Source organism: Cygnus olor, chromosome 6 (assembly GCF_009769625.2).
Source record: "Cygnus olor isolate bCygOlo1 chromosome 6, bCygOlo1.pri.v2, whole genome shotgun sequence".
Lineage (NCBI taxonomy): Eukaryota > Metazoa > Chordata > Aves > Anseriformes > Anatidae > Cygnus > Cygnus olor.
In genome coordinates, this window is record NC_049174.1 from 19523657 (window position 1) to 19535724 (window position 12068).

General features: G+C 34.9%; 1 long non-coding RNA gene across 2 annotated transcripts; it reads right to left on the bottom strand.

Annotated features, from left to right (window-relative positions):
• Window positions 1-1992: 1992 nt before the first annotated feature.
• Window positions 1993-12005, bottom strand: LOC121072538. Of its 2 annotated transcripts, XR_005821294.1 has the most exons (5): window positions 11505-12005; window positions 10610-10717; window positions 9638-9856; window positions 3555-3654; window positions 1993-2302 (listed from the first exon to the last, which is right to left on the bottom strand). It is a non-coding gene; the product is annotated as an uncharacterized LOC121072538 (long non-coding RNA). The 2 variants fall into 2 exon arrangements; XR_005821293.1 differs by lacking the exons at window positions 1993-2302; window positions 3555-3654 and adding an exon at window positions 8579-8815 and having other exon boundaries at window positions 11505-11998.
• Window positions 12006-12068: the final 63 nt, after the last annotated feature.

The window sequence follows — 12068 nt, forward strand, 5'->3', positions numbered from 1 at the left end:
TAACAACGCAGAGATACTACAGAAGCTAAGGGCAACTAAAAAAAAAAAGTTTTTGTATATAGGCACATCTAGCTAAGCATAAGAACTTTAACCAATTATTTCTCCAAGACTTATAAACTTAGATCATTTCACTATTACCTGAGCATTCCTTTCTCATATATATATAAAAGAAAAAAAAAAGACAAAGAATTATTCAGTAACATTTAGATACATCATTGGTAAATATAGACTTTTCTCACACCAGTGTAGAAGGAAATAACACCCTTAAAGTTATAGCATGAAGTGGCAACTATGTAGTTTCAAACATCAATATCAGGCCTTAGAATTTCTGTAGTGAAAAGCAATACTAAAGTTTAATGTACTCATGTCTTTAATAAAATATGTTTACTGTATCTTTTCTTCTGCGTACCCTAGAACAGCATGTTAGCTATGTTTGGTTTTCATTAGTCGACTTTACTGAATTTGATTACACTCAATCCAATTCTTCATCCGCATATAACTTGGGATTTTATACAATAAAATTCTTACTATTTAAAAAAAATAAACTTTAAATACAGTAAGAGTTGGCTACAAGCCTTACCTGCAGTAGAATGGTTTAAATCAAATTATTTTTTTCATAATTTTAAAGCAAGAGAGTTGCACTATCTGTGCAGTTAGATATGTACCTTTTTATAGGCATGCCAGTCAACTTATATTCAGACTTTTAAAAACACTTAGCTTATTATCCGTTTCTTTCAGCATTGTAACATGGTTCACTTAGTCTTCGCCATGTGGACACCAACTGATTTGAGGTAATACATATGGCAGACATCCCGCATAGACATCTGCATTAAAAATGGCAGAAGATATTAGCACAAAATGTAAACCATCTTGAGTTTATATATCCGATCTATTCTTGAGATACTCTATTAAAAAGGGAATTCGCCTTTCAAGAGTATATCTGAATAATTTTAAAGTTTTAATGCCAGTCCAGAAAAATCAGCATATTGATAAAGTAGGAGGAACAATCCCCAGTCTATGAGTTTTCCCTGACAGTTTTTAAAGCATGGATATGAATTCATTTAAGACGTGAGCAAATGGTTCTCTCTCAGAAAATTCTCCAAATTAAAAAACAAGCAATAGGAGCTGAGTGATGCAGACACTAAAACTAGCAATTCAGGAATCACAGCCTCAGAGGTCTTGATCATTTTCATTCCTTTCAATTTAAGTGAGAAAAGAGGTGCTCCACTTTTCTCTGGAAAGCAGATGGCTTACTTATCTGTTGTCTGCTTCTACAAACCAAATTTTTGTTCTTTCTACAGCTTAGTTGTGGCCAGAGAAACAGCTGAATATCTGTGGTAAATTTACTCAAGAAGCTAAGTCCTGTGATTTCTTTACGCAGACCAAACCCACCAGGAATGTGAATGCAAACTTCCTCAGTTGAGTATGAATATTTTATATCACAGTGACACCTCTCAGCCATAGAGTATGCCATCTCAGTCTATAATTTTTTGTTAATGTTTATAAATTTAATACTAAAGTGATACATGTCACAATCTTATGAGTTACACAGATTTTCTGATCAATTTACAATTAGCATTTATTCATCAGTGCTATAGAGTTTCTCTCTAAATCTGGACAGGACAAAAACCTCAGGTAAAGCTTTTCAGTTGAAACACTCCTAACAGCTATTTCATTAATGTCAAAGCTATAAAACCAATTTTCAGCAAGCTGTGTTTTTATTTTAAGGTGGCGTTTCTGTCACTCAAAACTTTGTTGTCATTTTCCAGAATAAAGAGTTTCACATAATCATACTGGAAGATTTATTTTCACCCATTCAAGTGGAATGTAGCAAACGTAATACTCCTAAAATACTATGTTTTGCTCAACTGACAGTCTAAACCACAGTTTCCATGTGACTTGCTGCTCCAGGGAGGAAATATTTTACCAATTACTTCTGCATACATCAAGTATGCATGTGTCATTAAGTTAGAGAACAAGGTTATTTTTGCAGGTATAAGTTTGAAAGTAACACAAGGACTACAAAAATTCCAAGGCCTGATATTAATGTTAAAGACTATTGAAATTCAGAAGAAAAATATTATTAAACAGTGTAATTTAACATGCCTGTTGGAGAATCACAGAATTGTCTTCATAAATACTATAGAATTTCCCAACAAATTTTCCTCAGAACAACCACCTTCTTCTTCTTCGTTACTGCTATTTGAATAGCTAATACTCTTCGTGTTGCTGTTTCTGCTTTCATCACTTTTTTCTTCATCATCTTCACTATCCCCATTTACAGGTTTCTGTTATCCTTCTGCTATAAAAATACACAAAGTTATTTTTTGTTGTACTACATTTTGTATTAAAGAAGTTAAAAGGAAGCAAGTAAGACAATTAGTTTCACCTATTTTCAATTAAATCATTAAGTACTGATTAATCCTTTCTAGCAAATGAAGAAAGCTCTGCAATGATTGTGTGGCAGACTGCAGAGTTAAAACTATGAAGTCAGCTTGTATCCTGAAATGTGCTGTGACCACTTTGCACTTGGAATAGGCTCAACATAGCTCTAAAATCTACACAGCTGGTCACCAGAATATCACTCATTGGGGGGTGGGGGGGAATGCTCAGATGAATTAAGCCACTGTTTAAGCTTCTTTGTTGTTCCTGTTTCCTGTAGCTACATAACAGCAAGAGAAGGGGAAAAGATTCCTCCTCCTTTCCCCTTTGCAGGTGTCTTATATGCTAACATACACAGGACTAGGAAGTCCTGATCATGAATAAGTAGTGTAAGCTAAAGTTAATATGGAAGGGAAGAAAATGCACATCTAAACCAGGCTTTGGAGTATCCAGAGATGCCTTAAAGTAATCTTACAATTCTCTCCTTTTCATTGTAGTATATTACGGAACTCTGAGGGACTTGTTCTTAAGGTTAACATCTTTCAGCCATTTAATTTTGCTGAAAACCCATTTAATGACAAACGCGGCTAACACTTTGGTACAATTCAATCACCTTGACCACAGGTAACATCTCAGATCATCATCAGAGGGTTTTTTGTGAATCTACTGAGTTCCTTTACTTATTGTTATATATTTGCTGCTGAAAGTTTCCCTGCCCAACTGCTAGGAGTTTTTCTTGACTGCTCCTCTTCTACTTCAGTGCAGGGTGAGCCGAATTAGTTCAAGGTCTTAATCAATGCTTTGGACTAAAGTAGTTTACACTATATTGACAAAGATAAGGGGAGCTCACCTGGCCCATTCTACCTGTTCTGAGTTTAGGAGATGGGTTTGTAAATTCATAAGAAGGGTTTCTGACTCCTTCTTCTTCCTTTAATGTACCGTAAAATGAATACTTGAAATTAACAACTAGAAAACATTTACTCTGGCATTTTATAGGCCCAAAGTAGCCTATTTAAATCTAGAAAATCTAGATCTAATACAAATGTTTTCTCAATTACTGACTTCTAAAACACAAAGTCAGGTTCCTATTATTACAATAATTCCCATATTTATCCGTGAAAGGCAAAATGTCTCTACAATAAAATATTGTAGCTGTGATTTGGTAAACTTACGCATCACAACAACTTTTCTTCAAGAAGTGGAAAAAACTGCTTGGCCTCAGCATTTTCTGGTTCACAGATCGGAACTCCAATCTGACAGCATAATATATTACTAACATGCATATGATGACAAAAATAAACAGAAAAACAGAAATAAGGCTGTCATTTATGGTTCACGAAAGTGTAATTATACCAATGAAGAATTTTACATACACACATATCAAAACTGTCCATTCATAACCTGAGGAATGTCAAGCCTATTGTTATAAGCTCTGCTCCCAGGTAGCACCATAATTTTGATAAAGTGACTATGATGCAAAAAATTATTCTCAGTTAATATCATTAATAATTTCAGATGAAACTAAGTCTAGAATTAGGATGGGAAAAAGACAAATGACATTTAAGAGTAATAATATCATAAGAATAATAAACACAGAAAATCAGATAACAGGTTAAAAATCTGAAAGAAACCCCCAAACAGTAAGACATGAAAAAGCATTAATATTATTTTCCAAACCACGTGCATGCATAAACCATAAAGTGAGCAAAACCTATGTAATTACAAAATTTTACATGAAAGAATAATCTCTGTATTTTCCTTAAGAGACAACCTCCCTCCCCCACCTAATCTCTCTTCTTTTTCAGAAGTACCATCTTTCCTCTTACAGTCTAATAGATATCTAATTGAATTCAGACTATATTAGGATCTTAACTTATACTTAGCTTTGAAGTCTTCTGTATTGATAACATACTCGAATGAGTACTATGTCTGGTATTTGTGTACTTTTCCTCAATTATGCAAGTTGGTCCAAAAAAATACATTAGCTCTGCCATTGCACCATGCTTATGTTTTTAGTTCATTACCAATATAAAAAATGCTGCCACAGGAGTCATTCTCACACTTGTTTTTTCCTTGCTGGCATAACAAATATATAATAGTATAATGGAAAAAGGCATACATCCAGTTAAAAACATCCAAGAAAGACCCTATCCACAATGGCCTTAATTTGCTGATTAGATTTTTTTTTCCCTTGGGAGTAGAAGTTGAGATTTAAATCCCTGCAGGCAAAAGGAACTAAATTGGAGTCTGAGATAAAAAAATAAAACTTTCATTGACTTCCTCTGTAGAATTTCTTTACACTGGGCAAGTCTTATTGTCTGGCATATAGAGTTATTGATGCTAGCAGAATTTCAGACTCACCAGCTTCAGAAAACACAAACTTATTTTGACAGAAGTTATTCTGTAGTGTGCCAGCCATTGGATGTTTGTTCCATGTTAGTCTAGCTAGAGGGCATCCACCACGTATTTATGGAGCTCTGTAATGCACTGGTAAAAGCCAAATGTTTTCTTTTTGTTGCTATATAAAAGACTATTCTCTACAGAGCTATATTCAGGAGATAACGGAACTGAAAAACATGTTTCTTATAGTCTGAAGTATGTTTACAGGCAAATGCATTACAGAGATAAGCACTCATCCCAAGGGTGAATACTTCTCCATAATACCAGATATAAACAGGTGCCAAGATGATATAGTCAGACCTGAGGAAAAACATTATTTTGCACAACTAAGCTGCACAACTATTGCTTATAACACGTACTATAAAATAACCCATCACAAGCATCTCATTTGATTAGTCATACCCTAATATATATATATATATATATAAATAGTAAAAATGACATAACTTTAGTGAAAAATTATCTGTAATAGCCACAGAAAAATAATACATCAATATGTAATAACCCTACAATAAATATTAATTTTCTACAGAAAAATGAGTTGGTTTGAGAAATGAACACACATATAACACGTATTCTGAAGGACAAAACAGCAGTTCTAGTCATAATGTGATGCATGAGTAACCTCTCAAAGCCGAAAATCCCTCAGTTATAAAGTACCAGAAAGGAGCAGTCATTTAGCTTGCTACCTTCCTGCTTTCCACACAGCAAAGAATTTTTATCTTACATTTTAACAAGCCTTCTCCTATTATCCATGCTTTACATGGAATATGATGAATAATGAATTTTTCTTTGCAATTAATTCCAAGGCAACTCAGATCAAAGTTGGGTTCACTGACAGAAAAATAGCTCTAATTTTAGAACGTGTTTATTTTGAAGCCATGTCCAGCTGACAGACCCATGCAGCTCAGACCTTGTTTCCTCTGGCTGCCCAAGATGCTGCTTTTCTCCCCTCTGTCTGCACTCACCCTAGGCAATGGCAGAACATGCTGACTGCAGCTGCTTCATCTGTGCCACCAGTCTCTTTGGCAAATCTACTATGTAACAGAAATTCAAGCTGGGATAGAAAATGGAAAATTACCTGCACATCCTGCTAAACCTGCAATTCAAGACTATGGTGAAGGTAGCCACAGAAGCCGCTGTGGCAAGATTTCTTGCTCAGCACTGCCGTCAATCACCTCCTGTTGACTGACCTCTCGATAACCAGCCATTGAATTATACTGGATGCTACCTCAGTTGTTTAGAGGATTTAACACCTATTAAAAAATCAGGGCAAAATCAGACCTATTTTTAATGGATATTTTAGAGATTTGTTTTGCATGGAAGACACCATTGTCCAAATCCAAATCCTGAAGTGCCTTATATTAAAAAGTAATGATTTTCCACATAGGGAAAACAAAATACATTCTCCTCCAAATTTACAACATTCAATGAAAGTACAGTATTTTTCAGCTTCTACTGAATGAAGTTAGAGAGCATCCAGACTATCATAGCAAAAAAAAAGGTTATGATCTGAACTCGAATCCTAAGAAAAAAGTTCTTTTGCATACTTATTTCTCACTTCACATATGTATATAAAATTTACGACAAAGAAAGCTACACTAAAGTTCTCCCCCACACAGCAAGTACCTCACTGGGGCTGACAGCGTCATTCTGTTCTTCAACACACATTAAATGGTGGCAACTGTGGAGATCATTTATTGACACTGCATCCCTCAGCAGTTCCACTAACTTCCTTGAGCTTTGTCATTTACAGCTCATGGGTATTTGCCTTTCCTTTTTATGGTTCTTTGAGATCGACATTGAAAACATTCAAGCAATTGAAAGTGCTCCTGTGTTTGTATACAGCAACTATGTTAAAGCATAAGTAATACTTATTTCTGCTTTTTCAACCATTACATTCCCTCAATAATTTGTCATTTGAGGTCTTAAAAATAGATCAGTATTATCAGTAGCTTCCACAAACACCTAATCACCGTCAGCATGATCAATCACACAGTAATTACGTGGTCAGTTATAAGGGTGCTGAAAGCAGTTTTCCAAGAAATAAACCCAGACATAGAAGATTCAAATGTGAACATTCAAGCTACAGCTACAAGTTTGGAGAGTATTCATCCAGTATCCCACAAGGTTTCCCCTTTATTTTTCAAATCCAAACCAGTAACTCTGCAAGAACAATTATAATAGTAGAGGGAGATGACAGAAATTCATTTAAGTACAGTTTAATGACTACCTCAGAGTTTCTGCATAATGGTGCCCACCCCAGAATCATTTACTGCTTCCAACGGCACGCACCACGTGAATCACCATTTATGTCCAGAAAAGGCATTGCCTGGACAGCTAATAATCTCTTTCAGTGCTACATGAGAGCTGAGCAGAGCTGGAAGCTGATGCTACTTTTGCCTCCTTATGGGAGAAAAAAGTAAGACTGGAGTAAGTTTTTTTCCTGGTCACAATCCTGTTGTTGCTTTGTTAAATATTTAATGTATTTCTTTAACGTGGTACCTGAGCAAACTTCAGTTTGGAAACCCCTTGAAGCAGTACAAGGTATCAGGGCACATGGATAGAAAGTAAGGAAATGTTACATGTCACAGCTTTAGTAAAGTGCACACATTAAATTATGGGCAAACCATAATTTTTAGTCTAGTCTGCTTCTCTGGAGTGAATATTTTTTCAAGATAACCTTCCTGAGAAGTCATACAAATGTAATAAGCAACATTAGGTCTGTAGTCTTAAGGGATACACACATTCCTTGACTGAGTAAACCATTTTAAACTTCACAAAAAGCACAGAGGTAATGAAAAACAAATCCCATTCTGATGCACTGAAATAATAGGATATCGTGACTTAAAGATTAGAAGTATTAAAAAGCGTACCAACTGGTTTATTGGCAAGCCCATAGTTTTCTCTTAACCTTGTAAGAACTTTAGTTTTGGTGGTTAAGTTTTTCAAAGCTGTGAAGCCAACATTAGGTTGAACTTTGCACACATCAATGCCATAATGAAGTTTCTATTGATGTCAGGGCACAGGATCAGCCCTGGAGAGACATTTTCACAGTATTTTTTTAAATTACTGTCTCTAATTATAATGTCCTTATGTATTCTACACAAAATATGTTACTTACTATCCATGTTTTTCTATAGGAGTGATAATAAAAACAGCAAAAACAATTATAAGACTAGTCACAGAACATGAAGATGTTGAAGTTCCTATAATGCAGCTTACACAATTTATTTTATAGTATTTATTTTTTATTTGATTTAATAACAATGGTGCCAAGTGAACCACGGATTAAAGAGTTCATCCATGTATTTCCAGTCTTTCAAAATTAATTGGATGACAAATGATTGCATTATTGAGCTCTAATTGCTTAAAAAAGCATGTATAGATCAGCTGCAAAACCAAAGACTTCTTTCTATGGCACTGCTTGAATTGATTCTACAGCCACTTTTGAAAAGCAAATACAAAACAGCTGTTTCACATTTGGTTAACCTGATGCAAATTTTGTTCCTTATCTCTGAGATTTCTTTAAACTTGAAGATAGATGGTGATCTGTTTAGAAGTTCCACTTCAAATATGCATTCCCAAACTGCTCAACCCCATGCTTACTTTGATTTTCCTAATTAAGTAACAAGTATTTGAAACGAGTGTTGTTTTAAAAGTAAAAATTATTTAACAATTTACCTTTGGTACCCAGATATATAATTTTTAATTGTGTATATCTGTTTGCTCACAAAACAGAAACAATAACTTTAAAAAGTATTAATTTTCTATTTACCATATGTCATTACTAAATTCCTTACGCTGTGAAATTTTTTTGCAATTTCAATACAATCCACAGAAAGATACAAGCTGAAACTTTGGCACCATTTCTTCATCTATATGGATATTCAGAGCAATACAATTAAAATATCATCAGTAGAATATCTAAATGAGAAAAGAAACTAACCATTGGCATAAAAGAAGCATATATTTAAGTGCTGGAGTAAGCTGATGTTACACTCTGGTCTCTGTCCTTTTTAAACAATTGTGCCTAGTAGAAAATTAAAAGCAAACAAACAAAAACAATTCATAAATATTTTTAACACCAGACTACCAGAATTTTTCCCAATAGACATACAACACCAAAACAAATTGATTACTTTTTTTTTTTTTTTTTAAACACTATTGGGACAACATAATTTACCCAGAAAACAGTTACTGAAGCAATTTCCTGATGTCAACTCCTAACTCAAAAAAGAAACAAACAAACAAAGAACACAAAGAAAACCAGCCAGGACTTTCCCAGTATTTTCTATAAGCTCATGAGGTGGGCTTCTTCCCTGGGGCCTCCATCTCTAGCAGAAGAAATCCATCCAGCAATGCACTGACGCACATGCTCTCACTCTACCCCATTATGTAAACAACCACAGTACGTACTTACATCCTATTGAGATCACTGAAACTTAATGTGTGCTTAAATCAATTTCTCTGTGGATTCCTTAGTAAGCAAACCACATGAATGCTGCTATTATGCTCTTTAACATTTATGAGGCGCGAGAATTTGTAATTATTGTTTCCAATGGCCTTGATTTTTCCACTCTTAGCAACCACCAGCACAGACTGGTTATGTAGTACTAGTGGATCATCACAACAGAGCAATACAGAACAAATGTAAAATGATTCAAAAAATGTGTCTAATGAACACTCTTCGTTAGAGAACAAAAATTAAGCTTCTATGTTATGACTGCCACATATCTTACTCTAGAACCATTTAAAGGTCTTACTTGCTATGTCTTATTAAAATCACAATTGAGTCTACAATAATTATGTCACACCCCGCATCCACACCTCGGACGAGCAGTTTAAAACTCACCTGGGAGAGAAGGGACAGCATACAGCCCTTCCTCGTCCACTGAGCTACGGTTGGCATTCAAGGAGAGACAGTAGGAGCAAGAGTGCTCCAGAGATGTAGTGGAGCTGTAGGCTGCCTGTCCCTCTTCCCATCTGGCAGATCACAACCAGGTAACTAAGCAGGGCCTGTGCGACTGTACAATGGGGTTGCTCTTCCGTGCGTGAGGAGGAACAGCAGTCTCTGGAGTTGTACAATAAAGAGACACACAGAAAGTTATTGTGAAGTTAACATGAAAAAGATTAATTGCACTTTCACAAGTACCTAACCTAAAAAAATCCTCCATCAGCAAAAAAAAAAAAAAAACAAAAAACCACAACACTATTTTTTCCTCAACTGTAACAACAGTGTCAGTTATGCAACTACATAAAATCAAAATACAAAAATTTGAATGTAAAAGTTTCAACAAAATTAAAGGAAAAACCCTTAAAATTTGATACATCACAAAAATGATGCAAGCGCAGCAAGTATCCTACTTAACCTACTTTGCCCTTCAGAATGTGCATTTTTTATTATAATTCTAATTTGGTCCACTGGGTGGATTGCTCCTCTTTTAATCCACTAGGTTTGGTCAAATCAGGGCAATACAAGAACCACTGATGCATGAAATGATAGGTCAATGTAACCTTGTCATTGAGTAACATCCCTGCAAATCACAGTAAACAATAAAACAATTCTTTTTATATGCAAAGGGTTTTGGCATAAATTTCCAAAAACCTAAAGTAGGAAACATTTTTACTTCAAATAATATATTGCTGCATACTACTATATGAAAAACTGATTTAAATAACTTTCTTAACAAACAACAAGGGGAGAAATTACAAGCAAGTGGTAGTGTAGCGGCCATTAAAAAATCCCTTCATCCACCACCGGCTGCAGTAGCCATTTAAAACTACTCCCCTTCATCCACCACCGGCCATTCCCAGATAAGTATACCTGATTTCTTCTTACGGTCTTGTACAATGAAGGCTTTGTGCAAACTTTTGGCATTGAGATGTGTCTTTGTTTTCTTGTCTGTTACAGACGTCTCTAGAGTAAGTTAACCTAGACATCAGGCACGGTACTTTAGCACAACTTTTACATGTAACAGATTGGTGTTGCCAGTTGTATTTTTCTTTTTAATTAGTTTATCTGGGCAAAATTAGTATTAGATTGTTAAAGTTTCCACCTATTTAGAAACAGATTTGTCTTTTAGACGATTGATGATCATATAAGAACTTTGTAAGACAAGTAAAAAGGTAGTCAAAAACTGAACTACCACCCAGTAGTCCCATACTAAGATGTCATCCTTTAAACTGAATTGGAAATATTAATGTGTGGTTTTATTCTTAAATAAAAAAGAATTTTATTTTTCTCTGCTGTGCATTGCTATTGATACAAGATCTGTTTTTAAAACTTTAAAAATAAACTACACATATGTTTGTGTGAACACATACATAGACAAAGGGTGGAAAATACAACTTACAAGGTTGGCATTGTGTGCTCATGCTGCTTTTATACAGTGGGAATAAAAGGTAATTTAAAAAAAAAAAAAAGGTATTTCATTCCTACTCTCTTTCCTTTCAGAAAATCAACACTGTTTTTTGTTCAGTTAATTCAGTAACACTAATCTTTGGAATAAATGATTTTATCCCAAATTTCTTAGAAACTTGGAGCTCATAATCACTGAAAATAGACAGTGGTATTACAACATACTGAAATATTGGTTGATGCTATCACTTTCACTAACAAGACATTCAATCGAGAGCCATGCTGCCTGTATCTCTCAGCTTTCCATGTGGAAATTTAAAGAACCCAAAACACTGTTTAAAAGCACAAAGGTGGCACATACTTTGATTAATATTCTTTTGTTAATATGGCGGGGGGTAAGCTGAATATGTGTGGAGAATCCAACAGTTCTAATGTTTCCCTGTTGTAAAGCAATGGACAAATAACAAGTATGAAGCTAGCCCGGCATCTTAGAAAGTCTAAAAAATAAAGAAATAAAGGCAAATTAAAAAGTGCTATGTAACCAGGTCCTTTAGATCATTTTAAGGACACAAGTCTCACATATTCAGCAGAACAGAGAAATGGGGATTCTGTGGGCCTGTAGACATCTAAGGCCCATGATTTTCCATGACTGAGGACTCTTGACTTGTGCACACTCTCCCTCTAACTAAATCAAACACAAAAAACAACCACAAAGAAACACTTTAGATATTCTAACCTACACACTGCAGTACCACTAAGACACATCTGCCCAAGGATCTAACTGGACCCTCTTAATCTTAAAAGGTTTGCTGTATGCGACAGCTGTATAGAGGACAAATTATGTCTACTGCTGAGTATCTAACGCATACTGAAATGCTAATTTTTTTTTTTTTTCCTAAAACAATTTAAGGTAACCATAGGGATA